Below are 25,118 nucleotides of genomic sequence, written 5' to 3'. Positions count from 1 at the left end.
TCTGCTCTTTCCCGTACCTCCATCTCAATGAGGGCTTACCACTGGTCCAGATTAATGAAAATGTAATCAATACGGCTCATACTGTGGGCATTGTTAAATGTGTTTGAGCCTGTTTTGTCTGGTGGGGTTCTCCCATTAACTGCACTAATACCCCTTTCCATGCATAACCCTTTTAGTTAGCCGCAGGGGAAGAGGCAGCGCTTTGAGCGCGCTGGTCATTCCTCCCCCTCGTCAGTGGCAGCAGGTGTGTGGAATGATGCACCCTGGGACTTGGAGTCCCACCAGGGTGTGGAAAGAGGTCAGGGTCACGCCCTTCTTGCTGGGGTTAGCGCTGGAATTTCCCCCTGGGATCGGAATCCCACCAGGCTGTTGTTGCAGCACAAAACAGGGCCCCCAACGATGGCTTTGCAGGAAAATGCTAAAGAGGTAAATCAGCTGAAAAAGGTAGCGGAGGACCATGAAAGTCGTAACAGATGTAATAACCTAAGCGCCTATGGTATACCAGAAGCTTCTAAAGGCCCCTGATACAATAACTTTTTCGAAGCTTCATATTCCAAAATTGTTGGCCTACAAAAATCAGTTGATCTTAACATTAAAAGGGCGCATAGGATTGGTCCTTCACAAGCCTCGGCTTAGAATAGACCAAGAGGGATCATTGCCTTTTTTCTTCATAATAATCCAAAAAGGGGGACAGGGGGCTTTATTTAAAGAGGTCCAATGTACATGCCCCAGAGACCTATTTCCAACACGGGGTACAGAGTTCCTCAAGTACAATAAGGAAGAGATAGGAACAAGGTGGAGTTAAGATTCAACCATCAAGTATTATCAGTGGAAGGCCAGGGAGATTCCCTTGGTGGAACTAGAGCTCTCACACACCCAGCAAGCTAGGTGTCATGCTTCATCATATGAGCACTGCCCCTCGTCAAGTCGGCGCTGCAATCCTTGAGGGGCTCCCGAAACCGGGGCTCTTTACCGGGGATCTTTTGTTCCTGCCAATATGTGCTTGGGGGTGAGGGGCCTAGTGTAAAGAATGTAGCAGAAAGTGGAAATCTAAAAAGAGTCCGTCAGTCCTAATAATGTTTTATTCATAAGGTAGACTACCCTGTTAAAAATGATGTAGAGTGGCTAAGTCCTGGAAGTAAGGTGTCTGGACGTGAAGCTCTACTCTGAATGATCAACATGTTTCATGCCATATACGTCTGGAGGATCAGAGCAATTCATCAGGATCAAAAGCTGTCTACATAAAGTGGTAATGTGAATTCTACATACCACATCCTAGGTGTTCTGACCTGAAAAAATAAATAAAATACCAACATGATAACTAAAACCAATCTCATCTCTTCTTTATGTATAGACTATGTCAAGGAAGGTGTTTATAAAAATCACCGTGTAGAACGTGAATCAAACCGAGTAGTAATTTGTACACTACTTCAAGGGATCAGTGGACGTGAGGGGGGGGTGTGATTTAAAATCTAAAGCTAGAGATTAGCTGTACGTGCTCTAAAAAGAACAACAAGGGAGGGAATCACTCACCTAGTATGTTAACTAGTCAAGCTAGCAACGGGGCTGGCGGCTTTAAGGACACCGATTGGGTCCTAAAATAAAAAGGGGTACAGTGACTGTAAAGCATTACAACGACCCACAGAAGTTTGTAGTGATGCCGACAGAAATAATTAAAAGTCAGCGTCTCGCTAGACAGTTACACAATAGTATCATCACAACCAAAACAAATCATGACCCAATCTAAAAGAAATCGAGCAGGAGCCGAGGCTCGAGGGTCTAGCGTGGCTCGTAGTAACCAGCTGAACTGATATAGGGGGCACAATGTGAAGGTAGGGGTAACCTTCAAGCCAAAGTAGTATCCAGGTTCTGGATATCGTATGTACTCACCAGCGTTGTAGAACGCGTCTCTGTAAGACCTACCCAAACCGCCAGGGACCGGGGTGGTGAGTAGCGTCTATCGTCTCTGCCAGATATACTCTAAGCGGAAGTCAGCATGACGTGCTGGTGATGCGCCGTCACGTACCGTCGTTACGTGACGAGGTTGCAAGGTAACGAGCAAGGACGTCGGGGCTTGAGAAAGAGTCCGCCTCCAGCAAAACGTCACAGGTTCCTAGGATACGTGAACGGAAGCGTCACGTTATTGCATCGTAGTGTGGGGGCCCTCATAAGGGATGTAGCTACAATTACGAGTAGTTGTGCACAATGTTATCAAGTGTGAGGTCATATGTGGGCTATACATTCTCTTAGACTGCGTAAGGGGACAAGCTGGATTACGCGGTCGGACCCGATGTGTGAGGAGCCATAGGACCCAATGCGTGTTGGTGGGGTCCTGTAATATGTTAAAGTGGAACCCTGGTGATGTAAAGGGCGGATGTGGTCCTGGTGGTGTAGAGGACTGGCGTGGTATGGTCATTCAAAAGCCAAGTGACACTCTTGGTAACTGATGTCTAATCGCGGTGTAAACTAAATCCGCTTATTAGAAGACAAAATTACTATCATAGTAGAACTGCAAGGAGGTCTAAACTACTAATAACCTGGCAATGCTAGTGAGTGACATATTACAGGACCCCACCAACACGCATTAGGTCCTATGGCTCCTCACACATCGGGTCCGACCGCGTAATCCAGCTTGTCCCCTTACGCAGTCTAAGAGAATGTATAGCCCACATATGACCTCACACTTGATAACATTGTGCACAACTACTCGTAATTGTAGCTACATCCCTTATGAGGGCCCCCACACTACGATGCAATAACGTGACGCTTCTGTTCACGTATCCTAGCAACCTGTGACGTTTCGCTGGAGGCGGACTCCCTCTCAAGCCCCGGCGTCCTTGCTCGTTACCTAGCAACCTCGTCACGTAACGACGGTACGTGACGGCGCATCACCAGCACGTCACGCTGACTTCCGCTTGGAGTATATCTGGCAGAGACGATAGACGCTACTCACCACCCCGGTCCCTGGCAGTTTGGGTAGGTCTTACAGAGACGCGTTCTACAACGCTGGTGAGTACATACGATATCCAGAACCTGGATACTACTTTGGCTTGAAGGTTACCCCTACCTTCACATTGTGCCCCCTATATCAGTTTAGCTGATTACTACGAGCCACGCTAGACCCTCGAGCTTCGGCTCCTGCTCGATTTCTTTTAGATTGGGTCATGCTTTGTTTTGGTTGTGATGATACTATTGTGTAACTGTCTAGCGAGACGCTGACTTTTAATTATTTCTGTCGGCATCACTACAAACTTCTGTGGGTCGTTGTAATGCTTTACAGTCACTGTACCCCTTTTTATTTTAGGACCCAATCGGTGTCCTTAAAGCCGCCAGCCCCGTTGCTAGCTTGACTAGTTAACATACTAGGTGAGTGATTCCCTCCCTTGTTGTTCTTTTTAGAGCACGTACAGCTAATCTCTAGCTTTAGATTTTAAATCACACCCCCCCCCCTCACGTCCACTGATCCCTTGAAGTAGTGTACAAATTACTACTCGGTTTGATTCACGTTCTACACGGTGATTTTTATAAACACCTTCCTTGACATAGTCTATACATAACGAAGAGATGAGATTGGTTTTAGTTATCATGTTGTTATTTTATTTATTTTTTCAGGTCAGAACACCTAGGATGTGGTATGTAGAATTCACATTACCACTTTATGTAGACAGCTTTTGATCCTGATGAATTGCCCTGATCCTCCAGATGTATATGGCATGAAACATGTTGATCATTTAGAGTAGAGCTTCACGTCCAGACACCTTACTTCTAGGACATAGCCACTCTACATCATTTTTAACAGGGTAGTTTACCTTATGAATAAAACATTATTAGGACTGATGGACCCTTTTTAGATTTCCACTTTCTGCTACATTCTTTACACTAGGCCCCTCACCCCCAAGCACATATCGGCAGGAACAAAAGATCCCCGGTAAAGAGCCCCGGTTTCGGGAACCCGTCAAGGATTGCAGCGCCGACTTGACGAGGGGCAGTGCTCATATGGTGAAGCATGACACCTAGCTTGCTGGGTGTGTGAGAGCTCTAGTTCCACCAAGGGATTCTCCCGGGCCTTCCACTGATAATACTTGATGGTTGAATCTTAACTCCACCTCGTTCCTATCTCTTCCTTATTGTACTTGAGGAACTCTGTACCCCGTGTTGGAAATACTTTTTTCTTCATATTCAGATATTATTATGGTTCTTACAGCAGTTAAAAAATGTAAACAAATGCTTTGGTCTTTTCACAAGATTTTCTTTCGTCAGGATATCTCCAGGGCTACTGCTAATCGTTGGAAGTAATTTCTGGATCTCATACCAATGCTTGGCTCCATGAACGCTCGCTATTGCCTTATTCATCCTTGTTTCTTCAAGGTCTCATACAAAGCCAAATCTACAACCTTTGATGATCCTGCTGAGCTTAAGAAATGTATACATACTCACAACGGAAGGGATATGGAACTTAGTAAATCTTAATTGTTCTTCATTTAATCTCTCTCTTTTTTGCAAGTTCCCAGTCTTCCCCTGTCTAATAGATACTGTTGTCTCTTTTCGTTATAGTCTCTCTGTTTCAGTGTTCCTGTTATGTTCATCCACACTGTCTCCTGTAATGTTTGGTAAGTTCTTTGGCTGCCATGTCGGAATGGTCTTAATATTGTTCTGTTTCTCTATTAATTGTTCCTCTACTGTTTGTTTTTACTATACTTACCATCGGTTCTTCGCCTAGAGAGTGGCTTCTATATTTTCTCGTTCCCTCTTCATTTTCATGGCTAAAGTCTTGTGGCTTTTTGTCATCTTCCTTTTATATTTTTATTGGGAGAGTTGTGTTACTCTCCTCCTTCTTATCTCTTCTTTCAAACCTTTTTCTATTTCTTTCTTCAAAGCTTTTTGCATATTTTTCAATGCAGCTTATTTTTTCTGTAGTTCTGTTTATTCTGATTTCCACCATTTTCTATCTCACTCGCTGTGCATGGTTAAGTATTATATTTACTCTTGGTTTCCTACAGTGTGTCTTCTAATTGCTCTCTGTGTTCCTTCAATGAGTGGCTTACGTATTGTCTCCTGGAACGTTAAAGGTCTTCGTAACCCAGTGAAAAAACAAAGGGTGTTGTCTCACTTATCAAAATTAAACTGTCAAGTATCTTTATTTCAAGAAAAGCATCATAACAAGATATAGTCTCCTTGCGCAAGCCATGGGTTGGGAGTGTCTTTGGCTCCCCTGCTGCAAATAATACGAATGGTGTTATTATATTGTTTCATAAATCGTTATGTATTTAACTGCTGAATGAGGTTAAAGATGACATTGGTAGATAGCTTTTGTTAAACAATAAGATAAATGATACGCAGTTTTTTATTTGTAATGTTTATGTCCCCAATGGTGTAGATTCATAAGTTTGGAATGATTTTTCCACTTTCTTATCTTCCCATATATCAGAAAATCTCATAGTGTGTGGCGGTTGAATCCAACTTAAGGATCTTTTTTTAGATCGGAAATCTCAAACCAAGTATATTCCTAATAAAATCCAAATGGCCTTTCAGAGAGCCATTTCTTCCAGAGGGTTGATACATCTTTGGATAACTTCTTAACCTGATGTTTTAGAATGTACTTTTTTTCTCCTGTTTACTGCTCCCATTCTACAATAGATTACCTATTTGTCACTCAGTCTACTCTTCAATTCCTAAAGCATGCTGAGATAGATCCAATACTTATTTCCAATCACGCCCCTGTCATAGTAGATTTAGATTTATCCTATCCCTACACCCTCTTCACAGCGGTGGAGATTTAATAGTGCTCTTCTGCCCGATAACCAATTTACAGAGCAATTTACATTGTTTTTACATAATTTTTTTTAAGAATAATCTTCCCTTATATATGCAGATGAATTTTATTTGGGATGCCTTTACAATAGATTTTGTTGCAAAAAAAGAGGAAGGCACTCAAAGACTTGATGCAACTTTTCAAACAAATGAAATCCTTAGAACATTATTATTTTTCTTCTAATCACACTGATACTTTGTCCAAACTTTTTAAGGCTAAAATGCAATATAATAAACAATCGTGAGATAATGTTTGCGGTAGCCTGCTTAAGTTTAATGCTAAAATGTATGGTTGTCGAAAAAAGGCTGGCATATCTGTGGCTAAATATCTTAAAATTAAAAAACAAAAGTCTAAAATAGTTTCTATAACAGATACTGCTGGGATCAGGCATGTTAGTGACTCCAAAATATTAGAATGCTTCAAGGAATACTATTCTAATTTATACACCCCAAGTTCTCTCCTTCTACCGAACAGATAGATGCCTTTTTTCAATCAATTCCTAAGTCCTCAGATAAGATTGTAGAATTGTCCTCTCTTGATATTTCAATTTCGGAGCAAGAGATATTAAATGCCATTAGTCACCCTCCCGGAGATAAAACCCCTGGGTCTGACTGATTCTCTGTGCGTTTTTTTCTCCATTTCAAACATCTTTTAGTTCTTAAGCTGTTGCTTCCTATCTCTTATTTGTGACCTCAAAATAAGGACACATGGCTCTTTTACCCAGGCCATGCTAGGTTTACTCCCGGAAAAAAGTAAAGATCTTTCCCAGTGTAGTAATTATAGACCTCTATCATTGATCAACACAGATTGTAAGATTTTGGCAAAATTGTTGGAACTTTGTATTAAAAATGTTATTCCTAATCTAGTGAATTTGCATCAGTCAGGTTTTGTAAAAGGACGTTCTGTTGGTGATAATTCTAGTACTTTACTTAATATCATTAATTTGGCTTCAAAAATTAACTCCTCCCTAGCTGCTATAACTCTTAATGCTGAAAAGGCTTTAGATCGGGTGAATTGGGACTTCATTTTCAGAGCACTGAAATGGGACGGTTTTCAGCCCTCATATCCACCAATATATTCAGTTACTTTATTCTGAGCCCTCTACCTCTATCTAGGTCAACTGTAATCAATCCAGTTATTATTTCCTTCACAGAGGGACCAGGCAGGGTTGCCCTCTATGTCCACTTTTATTTATTTTATCTTTAGAACCCTCGTTGGAAACAATTTGTCGCTCTTCAAAATCTTCAGGCTTCCAATTTAATATAAATGGATATAAAATTGACAGCATATGCGGATGACATTTTGTTATATTTATCTATCCCAAACACATCCTTGCGTGATTTTTTTTTAATTATTAAATGACTACTCTGTGGTTTCTAGGTACAAGCTTGATATAGCTAAAACAGAGGTCTTGCCCTTAAATATATATTGCCTCCCAGTTATGTTTAGGGATACTGGGTTCACATGAAATTGGTAGGAATAGATTATTATATAAATTAAAACACATCCTTCACAATATAAAACATTCAGTACATTTAAGCTGCTAAACACAAATGTCACTAAGAGTAAATTATAATACAATAACAATTCAGAAGATAAACCATATTTTATTGTGGATTAAAAATTTAGTAGAATGCTATAAATTCACATGAGTTGGTTAAGACTTTAAACAAGTATAAGCCGATCTAAACATTTTCTACAATTCATAAATATACTTGAATTATGATTTGAATAAAGCAGAACGGTTTCTAGTAAAAATGGGTGTAAATATCTTTCCTAAATTTAACACATCAGGAAAAACACTATTTTCTACTGTTTCATTAGCTTTATTTTTGTACACCAGTGAAAATGTGTTTGGCAGTGCCTCTCAGTGGTTTACATAGATCATTCTTACCTCTGCGGTTGCTTGTCGGAAACATGACCACTGTCTGAGCTTTCTGCCTGTCCACTCTGGTGTCAGAAGGCAGAACAGTATACATCACTAGTGAGGACACAATAGAAGCAGCATGTTCTGGGATAATGATTTTAGGGGATCCTACATCAAGTTGAATTACATTGCAATCTGCTGATGGATACAGAGACATATGAACTCTTCAGCTCATCACGCTTGGGTGACTTGATGGAATTTAAACAAGCATTTGCAATGCAGTAGGGCTCACATTGCAAGAGTTTGAGCTACTGGCGTTGTAAATGACAATACCTTTTAGTTATGTGTTTTGAAAACCTGCCAGTGGTGCGTAAAGCCACACTTTGTCGAGTCCTTCCTTTTGAGAAGCAAGGCTGGCTGTTAAAAGAAGCACAGTTACTGCCAGCCTTGCTTCTCGTAAGCAACTACTATAAGAACAAAGTGTGTATCTGAAAGAGACTGTAGTTATAGATTCCTTACCTTAATGGAGGAGGTGTGGTGCAGCGGCCAGGGTGACTGACTCCGGAACCCAGGGGCTCAAGGTTCGATCCCCGGCACCGGTGACAGATTAGCCCAGCACCATGTGACTCTGGGCAATAGCTTGCTTAATCTTCCCGACGCCCCCAGCGCCTAGAGACCCATACGGGTGATTGTTCGCGCTTTACAAATGTGGATTATTATTATTACCTTAGAATTATCCCCAGGTGCCAGACTGGATCCGGACAAATGTTTTCGTAGCAGTACCCCTGCCCGTCGGTAGGTGTCGTTGGTCGACTCCACGACCATCGTCGGCGTCGTGGTCGACCGGGATGACCTCACGGTGTCTACTTAGACGCCGCCCCTGTGCTCTGACATCAGAGAGAGCGTGCCCCTTAGTTATTTTTATCAAAACTTTTTGTCGACATCTTTTTCGAGTCTTCGACTCCCGGTGCACGAGGGATGTCCCATCATCGGACCGGTTTCAAACGCTGTGACTATTGTCACAAGCTGATGTCGGTCACCGATCCGCACCTCGTGTGTCTTTGGTGCCTGGAGCGAAACCACGATCCGAAGTCATGCTCCGATTGCCGGGCCATGTACCCGAAGTCTTTGCGGGAGCAATCCCAAAAGCTTTTGGAGGCCCGGCAGTCCGCTCTGCATCATTCGAGATCCTGGTAGAGAGGAAGGTTGCGGGAGTCGTCACAGAGTCATCACCATTCCTCGTCGAAGTCTTTGCACTCCTCCGGTAAGTTGAAGCACAAGAAGAAGGTGAAGAAGCATCATCACTCTTTGCCTTCTCCACGTCCATCGGCTGACACCATGCGGGACCCAGAGCATTGTCGCTTTCCTCTGTCCAACTTTGTGCATTTTACGAAGCGCTCCCTAGCATTTTTAGGCAGCCCGATTCCGCTGGCGCGCCTTTGGGCCCCACGGACTCAGCTGGGGACCCTGGGCCTTTGATGCCTGCTGCTTCGGCCTCGGCACCGGAGGGATCCCATGGATCCAGGCCTGAATCCAGAAGAGTGCCGGTCGGCCTCACGGTACCTTCCCCAGCGCCAAATTCCAGTGGCAACACCCCGACTTCGGTTCTGCCCCCAACCGGTGTCGACCCCAGCCTCACCCCCGACTTGGACCCTGTGCCGGACCGACGTCATCCGACGTCAGTACCGGCACAGGAGGGTACTTTTGTAACGCTGTTCATCCCTGGCGTTCCCTATCGCCCTGAGTGACAGCCAGAGCCGGACTGGCAAGAGGAGTTGTGTGACGCCAGTGGTCTGCATACCTCCCCAGACCTTGGCATGCTTCCCCCCCCTACCGTGGCTACGGAGGAAGGAGCTTCCTACACTGTGGTGTCGCGTAGGGCGGCTAAGGCCTTGGGCCTCGAGCTTCCTACGGTGGCAGTCAGGACTAACCTCCTGACAGAGGTGCTTCATCCGGCAGCCGCCTCTTCAGAGCCCCTGCTGCCTTTTAATGAAGCCCTCAGCAATGTCCTTCTGGGCACTTGGTCCAAGCCCAGAACAGGGGCTCCTGTGGACAGGATGATTACCCAACGCCACTGCCCGGCCCCGGGCAACCCACTTTTCCTCTCCCAACACCCGGCCCGAGAGCTTGGTGGTCCAAGCCTTGTCCTCGAAAGGCGTATTCCCTACTACTCCCCCAGATAGGGAATTCAAGAAGCTGGGCCACCTTGGGAATACGTTTTCTTCCGCCAGCTTAGGGCTGCGGTCGGTGAACACCGCATGCCTCTTGGGCTGTCATACCCATACAGTGTGGGACTTGGTTGTGCAAGTGCTGCCACAGTGCCCGGAGGAGACCTGGGCCGTGATCACCTGCACTGTGGCTGAGGGTCGAGACGCAGCTAAGTTCACCATCCGGTGTGGGCTGGATATCGCTGACTCTCTTGGCAGAAAGGTTTCCACGTTGGTAGCCCTGAGGCGCTACGCCTGGTTGAGAACATCTGCTTTTTCAGGGGATGTCTAATCCACCCTTCTGGACATGCCCTTTGATGGCCATTGCTTGTTTGGTGACAAGGCGGACTCAGTGCTCGAGCCCTTCAAGGATTCTAGGGCTACGGCCAGATCCATGGGTCGAGACGTTGCCACGAGACCCAGTCTGCCTTTTGCCCCTTTCGTGGCTACAGAAGGGGTGCCCCACCATGTTCCACCCAAGCGAGCCACAGGGTCACGCAAGCTACCCAGTCTGTTTGGCCGCGGATGTGGGACCCAGCGACGTGGGTCTGGGGGCTAGCGGCCAGGCCAGTCCACCCATACCCCTCCTGCAGCAACCTCCAAACCTTCCTAGTCTGACCTTGCATGGCCACCAGAGGCCAGTGGGCGGCAGGATTCGCCATCACCTCCCCACTGGCAAAAAGTCACGTCGGACAGGTGTTTTTTGCAGATAGTCTGAAGGGGCTACTCCCTCCCCTTTGAGACTACCCTTCCCTCCATGCCACCAGCAATCCATCGCATGTCGAAGCATGACTTGACCCTTTTCCGCCAGGTAGTTGCGGCTTTCTTGGCCAAGGGAGCTATCGAACAACTCCCTGTGCCAGAAGTAGGTGGTGGTTGCTATTTCCACTGCTTTCTGGTACACAAGAAGGACAAAGGCCTGCGTCCTATCTTAGATCTCAGGGCCCTCAACCGCTTCCTCCGGAAGGAGAAGTTCAAAATGCTCACGTTGGTTCAGGTCTTCTCTGCTCTTGATCCCGGAGACTGGATAGTAGCGTTGGACTTGCAGGACGCCTATTTTCACATCTCCGTCTTGCCAGCCCACAGGTATTACCTACGGTTCTCGGTAGGCCACGAGCATTTTCACTATACCATGCTCCCTTTTGGACTTACCAGTGCCCCTTGGGTATTCACGAAAGTGATGACCGTGGTCGCAGCTCATCTGCGCAGATCAGGGGTTCCAGTCTTCCCCTATCTGACGACTGGCTGTTGAAGGCGGGCTTGCCCCAGGCTGTCGTCTCCCACCTCCAGACTATGGGGGACCTCCTGCATTCGCTGGGATTCACTATCAAAGTGACGAAGTGCACCTGATTCCCTCTCAGAAGCTTCTTTTCATCAGAGCGGTTCTGGATACAGCACAGTTTCGGACTTATTCGGGCTATGATATCGATGTTTCAGCCTCTATCTTGGATTTTGGTGAGACTGACCCTGAGGCTGCTGTGCCTCATGGCCTCCTGCATCCTGCTGGTGGATCATGCCAGATGGCATATGTGGGCTCTGTGGTGGGACCTGAAGTTCCAGTGGGCACAGCATCAGGGGAATCCTTCCGACGTTGTCCAGATTTCAGAGGGAACTGCACGTCAGTTGCAGTGGCGGCTTACGAACCAGGATTGGGTCAACAGCAGATTCCTCTCCCTTCCCCAACCGGAGTTTACAGTGGTGACAGATGTGTCACTCCTGGGATGAGGCAGCCACATGGTAGAGGCGGGGATCAGGGGTCTCTGGTCTCCGGCGGAGTCCGGATTCCACATCAACCTTGTGGAGCACTGGGCAATCGCTATCGCACTGAAGGCATTCCTTCCTTCTGTCAGAGAAAGAGTGTGAGAAGTTGGCCTGGTATATGATGTCCACTAATTAAAGTTGGCACACCAGTCTAAACAACCCTTATGGTGAATTAAGAGGTCAAAGATAACCATAGAAAGCTGTCCAAGTGAAGTACTGGGTTTTTCAGAACCAACCTAGCGGTGCCAGGGGACACACCCGAAGACTTCGAGTTCTTCCTGTTTTGGACAACAGAAACACAGAGTCTTCTAGGTGAAGTCAAAGATCGTATTTATTGGCTGCAGACCAATCACAGGTATCCGAGAAGTACAACACGGTGTATGTTCTCAGGAGACTGCTCCCAACCAAAAACCAGTCTTTTCTTATATACAAAATATTACGCTCTGGGCAACACCGCCCCTATTTTACAAGTGGTCGTTCACATATTTTTGCTTCAAAGAAAGAGCACAGTCATGATGATAATCCCACATTTCGGCTCGGTCAGCACATAATTATTTACCCAGCGAGGCTCAGAACCCTCATCAGATATCAGCAGACCCCAATAAAACGGACACCTCCTACTCGTAAAACAAGCCATAAAGTAGGAAACAGAGTCAGGTGTGAAAGGGATTAGTCAGGAGTCGCGTGGGATACGCGACTTTATGATGTGTTGGGCCCTGATGCTAATCCCATAAGGCCGCAGTAAAAGAAACCGGCCGGGCAGGACTGACCTCGGTCAGCGGAGTCAGTTTGCATAGGTCACAAAGAAGTCAAAGAAAGATTGCCTGTCCTTTAGGCCTAGGCATGGCCTCAATGCGCAGCCTATGTGAGGGCAACCACAAAATGGTTACACTTTTAAAATGGAACCCGAGGGTTCGACATGTAGAATCGTATACACGGTGAATTCATCGGTGAAACATGACGAAAATACTCATACATACCGCATTAGTCATTTGCGGTTCGCTGATACCAAAATCGGCAGGGTAGGACCATGCTACCAACATGGTTCCGAAATTTACAGTACCACACAAGTGGTAGCTGTGGAGAGCAGCCTTCAGGCTTAGTCTTGAAGGAATATTAAGCAGCTTGTTTTACCAGAATGGAAGCTTATTTTATTGGTTAAATGAAAGTAGAACCACACAGTAGTTCAAAAAATATGTTTTCAGTATTATAACACCTTAAATACCTCCCAGTATCTGCTACATGCAGATAAACACAAAGCACCCAATACTGTAGCCCAGAAACAATCGTAAGTAGCACTAATACACAGTGGGCTCCAGGGGGAGACCAAACCATATACTAAAATAGTGGTATAAGAACCATCACTTGAGTCAAGACAGTGTCTAGAGGTTGTAGAATCGCTGGGACCCCAAGGAACCACCAAAGGTGAGTAAGAAGGGACCCCACGGAGCACAGGTGCAGTGTGAGAACACAACTGCGTACTACGTAGAAGTCAATGGGAGAGTTGTGTTTGCAGTTTTAAAGTTTAAGGACCCTTCCTAGTGGATTACGAAGAAACCCTTTCGATCATAGGAGGTTTGAGAGCCACCCCACCTGTGGATATCGTAGTACAAGAGTTACCTATCCCAGGGAAGTCGGGTACATAGGGCTAAAGGGGTGTCGGAAATCGCTGTCGATCTCAATGGAGGACTTCAAGGAAATGCTACTGCGGGAAAAAAGAAAAGTGTCCATCTGAATCCAAAGATGGAGTTGTGTTGAAGAGTACCTTGAAGCAGAAGGGACAGAGTCTGGGTCATTCAGGAGTGACCAAGGGCTAGGTAGACGAATGCTCACTGATGTTGGGTGCTTCAGTTGTGATGATGGAGTCCTTGACTCTACAGGTGCAGGGACCAGGAGACATCGAGGATGACTAAGAGTCGGATACGAGCTGTCCCACGAAGGATGTCGAGTGCTGAGGGGTCGGTGTCAGGCGGGAGCACCAACAAGCCTTGGCAGCGGCAACCCACGAAGAAGGTCAAAGAAGGTTACGTCTGGCCCAGCAAGGACCAGGGGATTCACCACAGCAAGGGGAGTCAGGGCTGGCCTGGAGCAACCAGGGGAGCCCAGTAAAAGCAGTGTTGTCCCTCAATTGAACCCACAGGCCGAAGGCACAGGAGTCGTGAGGGGACCTCTAGCAGTTTCACAAAGTAACAGCTTGCAGGGCACAGAGGACGAGGAGGCCGAAGTCCTTTGTACGAAATGAGGGCAGAAGTTGGGGCTATCAATATGCCAACAACCATATGCACTTGCAAAAGTACGTGATGCACAGGCGTTTGGGTTATGCGATCCCCACGAGGGAAAACTGCCTCACACTTGGTGAGAGGGCAACTCAACCTCAAGTAACGTAGGAACCCGCCTCCTGTGTTGCTGGAGCCTTCGGAGTCTGCAGGAGCTCAGGATCAGCAGACCTGTCAGTTGTGTTACGGTGCGTGCGAATACAAGGGATTGACTCCTTCACCCCAAGGGAGATACTTAAGTTGTCCTTGATGCTCCACAGGTCCTGCACGGAGCCTGTATGGTGCACGGGCACAGATGATGCTTTGGACAGAGAGGGAGATGAAGTCAGGCTCAGTCGAATACCAGAGTGCCCAGACGGTCGAGGGTCAGTGGTTTCTTGATCAGAATCTTGTCCACGCCGAATCTAAGGTTCTACAGCCAGGTAAGCCCTTTTGTACCCACGGGAGAGGGTTGGACTGATTCAGGGGACTCTCCCAGGGGAGGTTCAGGACAGTGGGGAGGATACTCCCCTGTTCTTTGTCCAGTTTTTCACCAGAGCAGGAGCCAACGGCTCCCAGGACTGGTTTGAACTGGACTATGCACAGGGACACCAAATGTGCCCCTCGTGCAGACTGTCCGGCACTTTGGAAATGCACCCACTCAGCCTCAATACACTAAACCCTGTCTCGGAGGTGGTCACACCTCCCTGTGAAAGGATGCCTATTGTCCTGCCTTCCCTGCTCGAGCTTGGCTCAGCAGCTTGAGGGCCGAAATGTGCTCTGGTCAGCAGCAACTATTTTGTGCTGCCCGGGTCGAGAATGCTGGTACCAGGAAGACCAGGGACCCCACGAAGCTCACTTCAGAAGGGTGGAATCATACTTTCCACGCCGGTTACTGGTGTGGAGGTATGATTCCAAGGAGTTTGATACCAAACACAACATGTTTTGTTGCACCCGTTTTCATATAATGCACCTCTACCTATATGTCTGGCTATGTCACCGACATCCCGGGAGAATGGTCTCCGAAGGCTGCAGGTGTGTTCTGCTCATGCAGGGGCACCCTCTCAAGTAAAACCCAGCACCCTGCCTTCAGGATTGTCAAGGGCTTCTAGAGGGGTGACTGATAGGTTTTAAGTGTAGTGACCTATAGATATCGTAAACCTATATCTAAAGTAAGTGGTGCATGCACCATCTTACACAGGCTGCAATGGCAGACCTGTAGTTCCGTTTTGCATGGCCTCTCATGGGTGGCATAATACATGCTTCAGCCCATGGGAGGCCTCTGGGGTACCTGTGCCCTGGGAACATGTGTACCATATACTAGGGACTGACAAGGGTACCCCAGTATCCAATCTAGAGTGTACCTAAGTACATGGTATAACATTTTAGGGAGAAAGCAGATAGACTGGGGTCCTGATTAGCGGGATCCCAGTCAGACTAGTCAAAAACAGTGTAACATCAAGCAAAAAGTGGGGGTAACCATAAGAAGCAGATCCTACTTTCCTACAAAAAGTAGGGAGGTGTTCGCGGACAACACTACCGCTTTGTGGTACGAAAAAACAGGTTGGGGTGGGGTCATGGACCCTATGTCAAGACGCTCTTCACCTTTGGAGATGGCTGGAACATCAGGGCATATTCCTGGTGGTTCAACACCTGGCATGTTCCCTGAACACTAGGGCAGACGAACTCAGCCACCGGTGCATGATGGGTCACGAATGGCGTCTGCACTCGAAGGTGGTGAGAGCCTTGGTTAGATCTGTTCGCCACCAAAGAGAACGCGCAGTGTCAGCAGTTCTGCGCTTTGGAGTTTCCAAGGCGGAACTCGCTTGGCGACACCTTTCGTCATGAGTGGAATTGCTGCCTCCTGTAAGCCTTTCCACCTGTACCACTTCTGCCAAGATTTGTGAAGAAGATCAAGTGATACCGGGCCCAAGTCTTTCTTGTGGCTCTAGACTGGGCACAAAGAGTCTGGTACCCAGAACTTTTGAGCAAGGCCATCAATCTTCCGATCAGACTGCCTCTTCGGTAGAATCTTCTGTTGCAGCAGCAGGTGAGGGTCCTCCACCCAAACCTGTCCAGCCTCCACCTCCTTACTTGAAGATTGAGCGGCGACAGTTACCAGCTTTCGACCTTCCTCTCAAAGTCTGTAATGTCATCTTGGCAGCCAAGCGTGCCGCCACTAAAATGGTATACGCCTGTAGATGGAAAATATTTGTGCGATGGTGCACTACAAAGGCTGTGGATCCCCTTTCTGCCCCTCTTTCAGAGGTTCTCCTCTTCAATCTCTCTTTGGCCCAGCAGGGCTCTGCTCTGGGCACCCTTAAATGCTATCTTTCGGCCATTTCAGCCTTTCTTCGCCTTCAGGCTCTGTCTTCCAAGCCTCCCTTTCTTGCTATCCATCCGGACAAAGTGGTCTACTAGGCCCTCTTTTCTGCCCAAAGTGGTTACCTCTTTCCACATGTGTCAGACCATCACATTGGCCACCTTCTTCCCGCTCCCTTCCAAATAGGAGAGACTCCACCATCTAGACCCTAAACGTGTGCTGTCCTTCTACCTTGTCCACACTAGAGAATTCCGGGTGGATGATCAACTCTTTGTGTGTTTTATAGGCATTAAGAAAGGTTGAGCCGTGCACAAACGTATCATCTCTCAATGGGTCGACCTATGCGTCAAGATCTGTTATTCTTTGGCAAAAAAGGACCTTCCAGTGGAACTGTGCACCCATTCTACCAGGGCAACGGCCGCCACTACTGCTTTGGGACGTGGAGTTCAGCTGGTTGACATCTGCCAGGCAGCCACGTGGGCATCCCTGCACACGTTCACAAAACATTACTGCCTGGGCAGCCAAGTCCGGAGAGATGGCTTTTTCGGATGTTCTGTTCTCCAGGACTTCCTGGGGTGAACTTCGTTCGCAGTTCCACCACCGGGGTTGGTATTGCTCGGGTATCTATTTTGAGGTAAGGAATCTATAACTACAGTCTCTTTCAGATGTCCAAGTTACTTACCTTCGGTAACAATGTATCTGTAAGAGACATATTTAGTTATAGATTCCTTACCGCCCCACCCATCCTCCCCATTCTGCGAACTTGACTTCTAGGGATAGGGACCCCCTTACAGGGCCCTAGTTATGTGCACCAGTGGTGAGTGTTGTGCATGGCTCTGCGTTTCTGGCGTGGAAAGTCGTGTAAGAACTGATGTCAGCTCGCAGGGGCAGCGTCTAAGGAGACGCAGCAATGTCATCCCGGCGACCATGATGCCGACGACGGATGCAAAGTCGTCCGACGCCACCTACCCACGCGCAGGGGTACTGCTGCGAAAAAATGTCTCCGGATCAGTCTGGGGGTAATTCTAAGGTAAGGAATCTATAACTACATATGTATCTTACAGATACATGGTAACCGAAGGTAAGTAACTTGTTTGTTTATGCACCACTTGCAGGTTTCCAAAACACATAATTAAAAGGCATTGTCATTTACAATGCCAATAGTTCAAACCCTTGCAAATGTGACACCTATAGCATCGCAAATGCTTGTTTCTTTAGCAGGGAGCAAAGGTTCTATGTGAATTAAAATGGGAACAGCTTCTTTTTTGGACCATCCAGTTATGAGTTCCCATTCACAGAGTCCCATGAAATTCGAAATATCGCGAGTAATCGAAACATGGTAAATGTATCATGTTCAGATTCATAACACTGCACAAAAGTTATTTGCCTAAATCAAAGCTTTTTTGCCCCCCGTGCCCCCCCCCCCCCCCCCTTAACTTTGCTTTCCTTTGTTGAATCTGCATGACACATGAAATTCCTGCTGTGGGCTTAATGTGCTAACAGGCTGCCAAAGTAAATACAGATTCACAAAAGAGCTCCATCTTTTTATAACCTGTTTAAGCGCAAGACGGATATTGTTTTAAATGCTACTTTTGTTTTTTAAACTACTTAATGGAATTACACTAAACCAAGCAAAAACACTTCCTTAACTAAAGTTTTGCTTCTATGCCAAGTTTGGGGTAATTCCATTCAACTGTTTGTTTTATATGGAGAGAAAACAGAACTAATGGAATTAAAATAGAAAACATCATTTTTTTGACCCCTCCTTTTTGGCCCCTGGTTGGACAAACCGTGTCAAAGTTATTAAGAAAACAAAAAGTGCTGTTTCATTGGAAACTCCGACCTAACAATAATTGCACATTTGCCATTGCAGTGTGTCTTATAAAAGTGTGTGTGTGTGTGTATATATATATATATATATATATATATATATATATATATATATATATATATATATATATATATATATATATATATATATATATATATATTACCTACTGGCGGTCGCCAGTAGGTAGTTATAGTTAGGACCACGTTTCCATAGGAAAACCTCAACATTCTATTTTGAAAAACTTTGGCGCCGGTCGACGAATCCTCGCGAATTTCTCAAAATAGGTGGGGCGCTACGCTCCGCTCCTACCCTGAAAGTCTCGGGGGGATTCGTCAAGCGGGGGCTGAGATAAAAGGGGGGTCCCAAAACGCGTTTTTCCCATGCATTTTTCCATAGGACCTTTAGAACGAGCTACAGCCCGAACGGCTGAACAGAATTACTCAAAATTTGGCAGAGAGGTAGTCCCTAGGTCAAGGAAGTGCCTTTTGTAGGTTTGGTGTAAATCTGTTCAGTAGATTCTGAGAAAATAGCCTTTAAATCAATATATATATCTGAGCCCGCTTACGGTACGCTTACCGTACGCTTACGGTAAGCGTACGGTGGCGTGCGCGAGCGCGATTCTGATTGGCTCTTAGATCTTAGTAAACATTCGAATCGGCCGAAACCAGGAAGCGGCGGCCGCCATTTTCTGAATTTCACTCTGAAAAAAAAGAGTGAAAACAAGGAAAGGGGGCAATGAGGAGAGTTACAGACCCCCTAACATTTGTAAGGGGGTCAAAGAAGGACAGAAAAGTACAAAAAAAACATTAATTGATTTTAAAAAAAATCACGGGGTACGCGTACGGTAAGCTTACGGTAAGCGTACGGTAAAAAAAAAATAAATAAATAAATGAAAAGCAGATTTAAGAGTTTAGAAATTAGGGAGCTCTAAAAAGAGCTGTTGTGTTTATGAAGTCATTTTTTAAGTGGTACCTACAAGTAAGTACCGATGCAGAGTCTAAGGTTCAAGAGGAAGACTCTGTTCCCTTCATCATTGAAGTGCACACCATCTCCTCTATAAATGTCTTGCATGTCATAACGCAAGTTGTTGTGGTAAATGGCACCCATACCATAGTCACGGAGGAAAGCAGAAACAGATTTGTTGACGTGCTTTCTTGCTTTGTCAATCTGCGGACAGAAATGATTGGACCAGTTCCATTTTTGCCTTTGGCATATGTTAGAATACACAAAGGCAGTTTTAGGGAAAAGTGAAAACAGTTGTGCAAAGGTGTCCTTCATAAGCATTTCCAGACCTACCCCAGTCAAAGTGCCTAGGTCATTGCCACCACAGTGCACTATTATGAGGTCAGGGTGTTGGATTTGCATGAAGGATTTCACCAATGGCATCAATTGGTGCCACTTTAACCCTCTCTGACCAATCCATTTAATGTCTACATTTGGCAAAGCAAGGTCTCTCACCATACCTGTTTTCTCTGCAAACTTTTCACTCCAGAAGACATAGCTGTGCCCTACAATCCACACTGTGAACATCTTCAAAGGAGAACTGGATGCACTCAGGAGGTGTCTTTCAGTAGAATGGCAATATGAAAAGAAAGACAGTTTGGAAATGGAGGCATACATATTTTTTTCAAAACAAAAAGAACTGATTGGCTGTTTCATACCATTCTAGAAAAAAAACTAGGCTGTATGTGTAAATTAATAGAAGCACGTTTTGTATTGGTACAAAAAAATGTGTAACCAAAGAACAGTACTATGGATTTGCTGTAAGGTTTGAAAAGTCAAGCACTCTTGCTCTGTGGAATTGAAACATTGTTTGGCAAACTTCTGACCTAACTGCACACAGCAGTGTTCCATGAGCTGTTGCTATGGTAGCAGGCAGAAGTCAAGTTGGGGGAAGGGTACTAGGCAGAAGTCAAGTTGGGGGAAGGGTACTTTTGGAAAAGGGTTGGTTTTCAACCAATAGAAATGTGTGATTACATTTGAAAAAAAGGGGGAAGCACTGAGATTTGAAACTTACAAGTATATGTGTGGAAAAAAAGAGGGAAAGTTTGCCATTATCTGGTTCTGCTGAGAGGAGAGAGGTGAACACAACAGAGATCCTGGCTCTGATAATCTGCTGTTTGAGTGTCACATTTCTTTCACAACTAACTAATTTTAAAGGTGAGTTTACAGTTTGAGAGGGGATGTATGTGGTAACTTAAGAAATGAATAATAGAAATGGGAATTGTTTTTGTTGTAGTTACACATGGTGGTTTCATAATGTGTCAGTCTGTAAAAGTGATTTTCACTTGGCCCGGAAAAAAAAAGAGCAGTAAGTGTGCTTTCAAAATGGCAAAGAAATTTCGTTTTGGGACTAATGTGAAAACATGACTCTGTGTGCAGAGAGGAATTATAGGCAGAGATTTATTGCGTCTTGCTCTGGTGATTTCACAGTTGCATTAGATGGAAAGGGGGAGCGAATTTTTTGGGGAAGAAGCAGAGTCTTAGCACACACCCATGTGCTTGCCATGTATAGTCATGCACAGTATTTACAAGCGAGTGGGGTTTTCAGGTTTCAGTCTGTAATGCAAATACATTCAGCATCACTAAGGCTGGTTGCCCTTGCTGGAGTGTAGGCAGTCACCGAGAATACACATGGTGGTGGTCTGAAAAAACAGCTTGGACATGTGCATTTAAATAAATCAAAAAAAAAAGTTTCATAATGTGTCAGTCTGTAAAAGTGATTTCCAATTGTAAAAAGTGATTTTCACTTGCGCCGAAAAAAAAAAGAGCAGTAAGTGTGCTTTCAAATTGGCAAAGAAATTTCGTTTTGTGACTAATGTGAAAACATGACTCTGTGTGCAGAGAGGAATTATAGGCAGAGATTTATTGCGTCTTGCTCTGGTGATTTCACAGTTGCATTAGATGGAAAGGGGGAGCGAATTTTTGGGGGAAGAAGCAGAGTCTTAGCACACACCCATGTGCTTGCCATGTATAGTCATGCACAGTATTTACAAGCGAGTGGGGTTTTCAGGTTTAAGTCTGTAATGCAAATACATTCAGCATCACTAAGGCTGGTTGCCCTTGCTGGAGTGTAGGCAGTCACCGAGAATACACATGGTGGTGGTCTGAAAAAACAGCTTGGACATGTGCATTTAAATAAATCAAAAAAAGTGGTTTCATAATGTGTCAGTCTGTAAAAGTGATTTCCAATTGTAAAAAGTGATTTTCACTTGGCCCGGAAAAAAAAAGAGCAGTAAGTGTGCTTTCAAAATGGCAAAGAAATTTCGTTTTGGGACTAATGTGAAAACATGACTCTGTGTGCATAGAGGAATTATAGGCAGAGATTTATTGCGTCTTGCTCTGGTGATTTCACAGTTGTATTAGATGGAAAGGGGGTGCGAATTTTTGGGGGAAGAAGCAGAGTCTTAGCACACACCCATGTGCTTGCCATGTATAGTCATGCACAGTATTTACAAGCGAGTGGGGTTTTCAGGTTTAAGTCTGTAATGCAAATACATTCAGCATCACTAAGGCTGGTTGCCCTTGCTGGAGTGTAGGCAGTCACCGAGAATACACATGGTGGTGGTCTGAAAAAACAGCTTGGACATGTGCATTTAAATAAATCAAAAAAAGTGGTTTCATAATGTGTCAGTCTGTAAAAGTGATTTCCAATTGTAAAAAGTGATTTTCACTTGGCCCGGAAAAAAAAAGAGCAGTAAGTGTGCTTTCAAAATGGCAAAGAAATTTCGTTTTGGGACTAATGTGAAAACATGACTCTGTGTGCATAGAGGAATTATAGGCAGAGATTTATTGCGTCTTGCTCTGGTGATTTCACAGTTGTATTAGATGGAAAGGGGGTGCGAATTTTTGGGGGAAGAAGCAGAGTCTTAGCACACACCCATGTGCTTGCCATGTTTAGTCATGCACAGTATTTACAAGCGAGTGGGGTTTTCAGGTTTAAGTCTGTAATGCAAATACATTCAGCATCACTAAGGCTGGTTGCCCTTGCTGGAGTGTAGGCAGTCACCGAGAATACACATGGTGGTGGTCTGAAAAAACAGCTTGGACATGTGCATTTAAATAAATCAAAAAAAGTGGTTTCATAATGTGTCAGTCTGTAAAAGTGATTTCCAATTGTAAAAAGTGATTTTCACTTGGCCCGGAAAAAAAAAGAGCAGTAAGTGTGCTTTCAAAATGGCAAAGAAATTTCGTTTTGGGACTAATGTGAAAACATGACTCTGTGTGCATAGAGGAATTGTAGGCAGAGATTTATTGCGTCTTGCTCTGGTGATTTCACAGTTGCATTAGATGGAAAGGGGGAGCGAATTTTTGGGGGAAGAAGCAGAGTCTTAGCACACACCCATGTGCTTGCCATGTATAGTCATGCACAGTATTTACAAGCGAGTGGGGTTTTCAGGTTTCAGTCTGTAATGCAAATACATTCAGCTTCACTAAGGCTGGTTGCCCTTGCTGGAGTGTAGCACTCTGGACATGGGCTTTTTAAAAAATCTGAAAAGTGGTTTCATAATGTGACAGTTTGTAAAAGTGATTTTCACTTGCCCAAAAAAAAGAGCAGTTTGTGTGCATTCAAATTGGCAAAGAAATTTCGTTTTCTGACTATTGTGAAAAGAAATGTGGTAATATATTTAAATACAATAAAGGATTTTTTTTTTAGTTTTTTTCAGGTATTGCTGAAGAACAGTGAACAAAATTTAAGATGCCTACAAAATCTAGAGTTCAAAAAACGCTAAAAAAAAAACTATATTTGAAGACAACTGGAGGACCAAAGTTAGTAGAAGATGCTCATGTTGGGAAAAAGAAAAAATCTTCTGGTAAGCAGAAAAAACAATTTCTTAAAAAAATATTCAAAACAAAGAAAAATGTACAAAATGTCTGTCCTGGAAAGAATGTAACAAAACGAAGAGAACAGCAAAAAATTGAGAATTTAATTAATGCAAATATACCTTCTGCAACTGAAAAGTTTTACATAAACAGAAAAACAGCGTTTAAAGAGATACGTAGAAAAATGTTTCAGAGAAGAGTTATGTCCAATTTGATAAAGGATGTGAAGAAATATAAGCAAAAGGCAAAATATTACAAGAGAAAAAAAGAAATTGAAGCCATTGCAGCAAAAGCATTAGAATTAAAAAGGAAACTATTCATATTAATTTTGAATAGGATGCGTACATTAGATAAAATGGTTAATGTACTGAAATCACAAAGCAAAAGCAAAAGAGTAGTGAACAGAACAAACTTTTGTAAAGTGTTTTTAGGAAAGTGGATGCATAGTTCAAGTAGTGAACCTTTTTTTAATGAAGAGAGCTATTTTCAAAGTAATAGTTTGCTGCATGCAGTTGACACCAGAGGTCGTTCATACGAAGTAAAAAATGGTTGCATAATGGAGAAGGAGATAATGGTTCCAAGAGATGAGGTACAAGTGATGGCAGATGAGGCAATGGGGAGACGTCCTAAAGCCCCAGTGTACACTTGGAATTGTAGTAGTATTTGCACTGTGCGTCAGGAATCTATTGACAGATTTCGAGAGTTTCTAAGAGAATATAGTAAAAAAAGTGTAAAACAGAAGATTAAGGTGCTTCAAAGTCTGGATCCATGCAGAGTGAGAGAGAATACTGGTTTGCAGGGTCATTCTCTGGCTTGTCTATCTAGAAAAGTGTGCAATAGTGTTTTCCATCATTTTAGGATGCTGGCTGTTCATCATACTGAAATGAGAAAGTTTGTGAGACGGTTGTATTTTGCCAAAAGTCCAGCAATAAAGTTAAATGATTTGAATAGGGCTCTGTTCCGAGGAACGGTATCAGATGTAGAGAAGGTTGTTGATGAAATTCAGTTTTGTTACTTTGGTCCTGAACAAAACAGTGCAGAGAAGGACACAGTAAATGAGGAAGAAGTGGAAGAGAATGTAGAACCTTCTGTAAGTAAGACATTTAATGATCACATAACAAAATTTGTAATAGTCTCTAATGAAAGACCAAATTTTACTTGTATTTGTTGCCGCAGAACTCATTATAGAAAACAAACTAGGAATGTTGATCTCTACAGAAAGAGTGAAAATGAAGATAATTATAAGTGGAAGGATTTTGCCACATATATATTTCTTGAAAATTGTTTTGAATTGGGTGAAGATCAGCGTATTTGTAAATACTGTTACAACAAGTTAGAGGAAAATAGAATGCCGACCAGAGCTGTACATAATAATTTAGAATTGGATGCTATTCCTGCTGAACTTTCTGAATTAAATACATATGAGTCTATACTCATTCAATGTGTTCATCCGTTCCAGACCATAGTACGTATGGAGCCCAAAACTGGTAAATTACCTCCTTCAGATTTACTGAGAGGTTTAAAAGGTAGAGTGGTGTATTTGCCCTTGGATTTGAAAAAAAATATGGAAACTATTGATGCGGATACTTTGGAAACTGAACCATTAATTATTCTGGTTAATGGTGTACCTACAAAGAATAAGAAGATTTGGCAGGAGCTGGTAGATGTGCGGAAAGTACAAAGAGCAAATTTGTATTTGAAAAAAAATAACAAATGGTATGAATCAATTTATATAGAAGAAGAAGAAGAAGACGAAGATTTTCAAGAAGACACAGAAACACCAACTGGACAAATTGAAAAAGTGGACAAGACAAAGGAAGAAGAAATTTATGAACATTTTAGCATACATCCTCTTCATTCGAAAGAAGTTATGGGAGACAATATTGATCTCTTTCAGATGAAGAAAGCAAAAGGAACTCCCGTGAGTGTATGGGAGGAGAGCTTGGAAGCTCAATGTTTTCCCCAGCTGTTTCCTACGGGAAAAGGAGGACGATACGATGAACGTCCAGAACAGATTCCAGCTTCAGAGTATCGGACTACAAGACTATATGCTGAAGATCCCAGATTTCGACAAAGTATTCCTTATTTGTTCCATCTTTTATTTGAAAGCGACTTGTCTGCACTGTCTTATGCAGTAAATCACATTTTAAAAAGTGGAGTACATTTACAAAATGTGTCTGCTAAGGATTTTATGGAGAAAGTGCAGCACCGAGATGATCATTTGGAAACACAACTGAT

At 44.2% G+C, this 25,118-nt stretch overlaps 1 long non-coding RNA gene across 1 annotated transcript in view; it reads left to right on the top strand.

The window, feature by feature from the left end:
• The window catches only part of LOC146832782 (uncharacterized), a 129,194-nt gene that overhangs the window by 20,877 nt on the left and 83,199 nt on the right, over window positions 1-25,118 (top strand). The window contains exon 4 of the long non-coding RNA XR_014961338.1: window positions 4,555-4,610. This is a non-coding gene — a long non-coding RNA (uncharacterized LOC146832782). The remainder of the gene's footprint in view (window positions 1-4,554; window positions 4,611-25,118) is intronic.

The sequence above is a fragment of the Triturus cristatus genome, chromosome 5_1 (assembly GCF_964204655.1).
Source record: "Triturus cristatus chromosome 5_1, aTriCri1.1, whole genome shotgun sequence".
In the NCBI taxonomy this organism is placed as follows: Eukaryota; Metazoa; Chordata; class Amphibia; order Caudata; family Salamandridae; genus Triturus; species Triturus cristatus.
The sequence above is the reverse complement of the archived record's forward strand: the minus strand, read 5'-3'. Positions and strand labels throughout refer to the sequence as shown.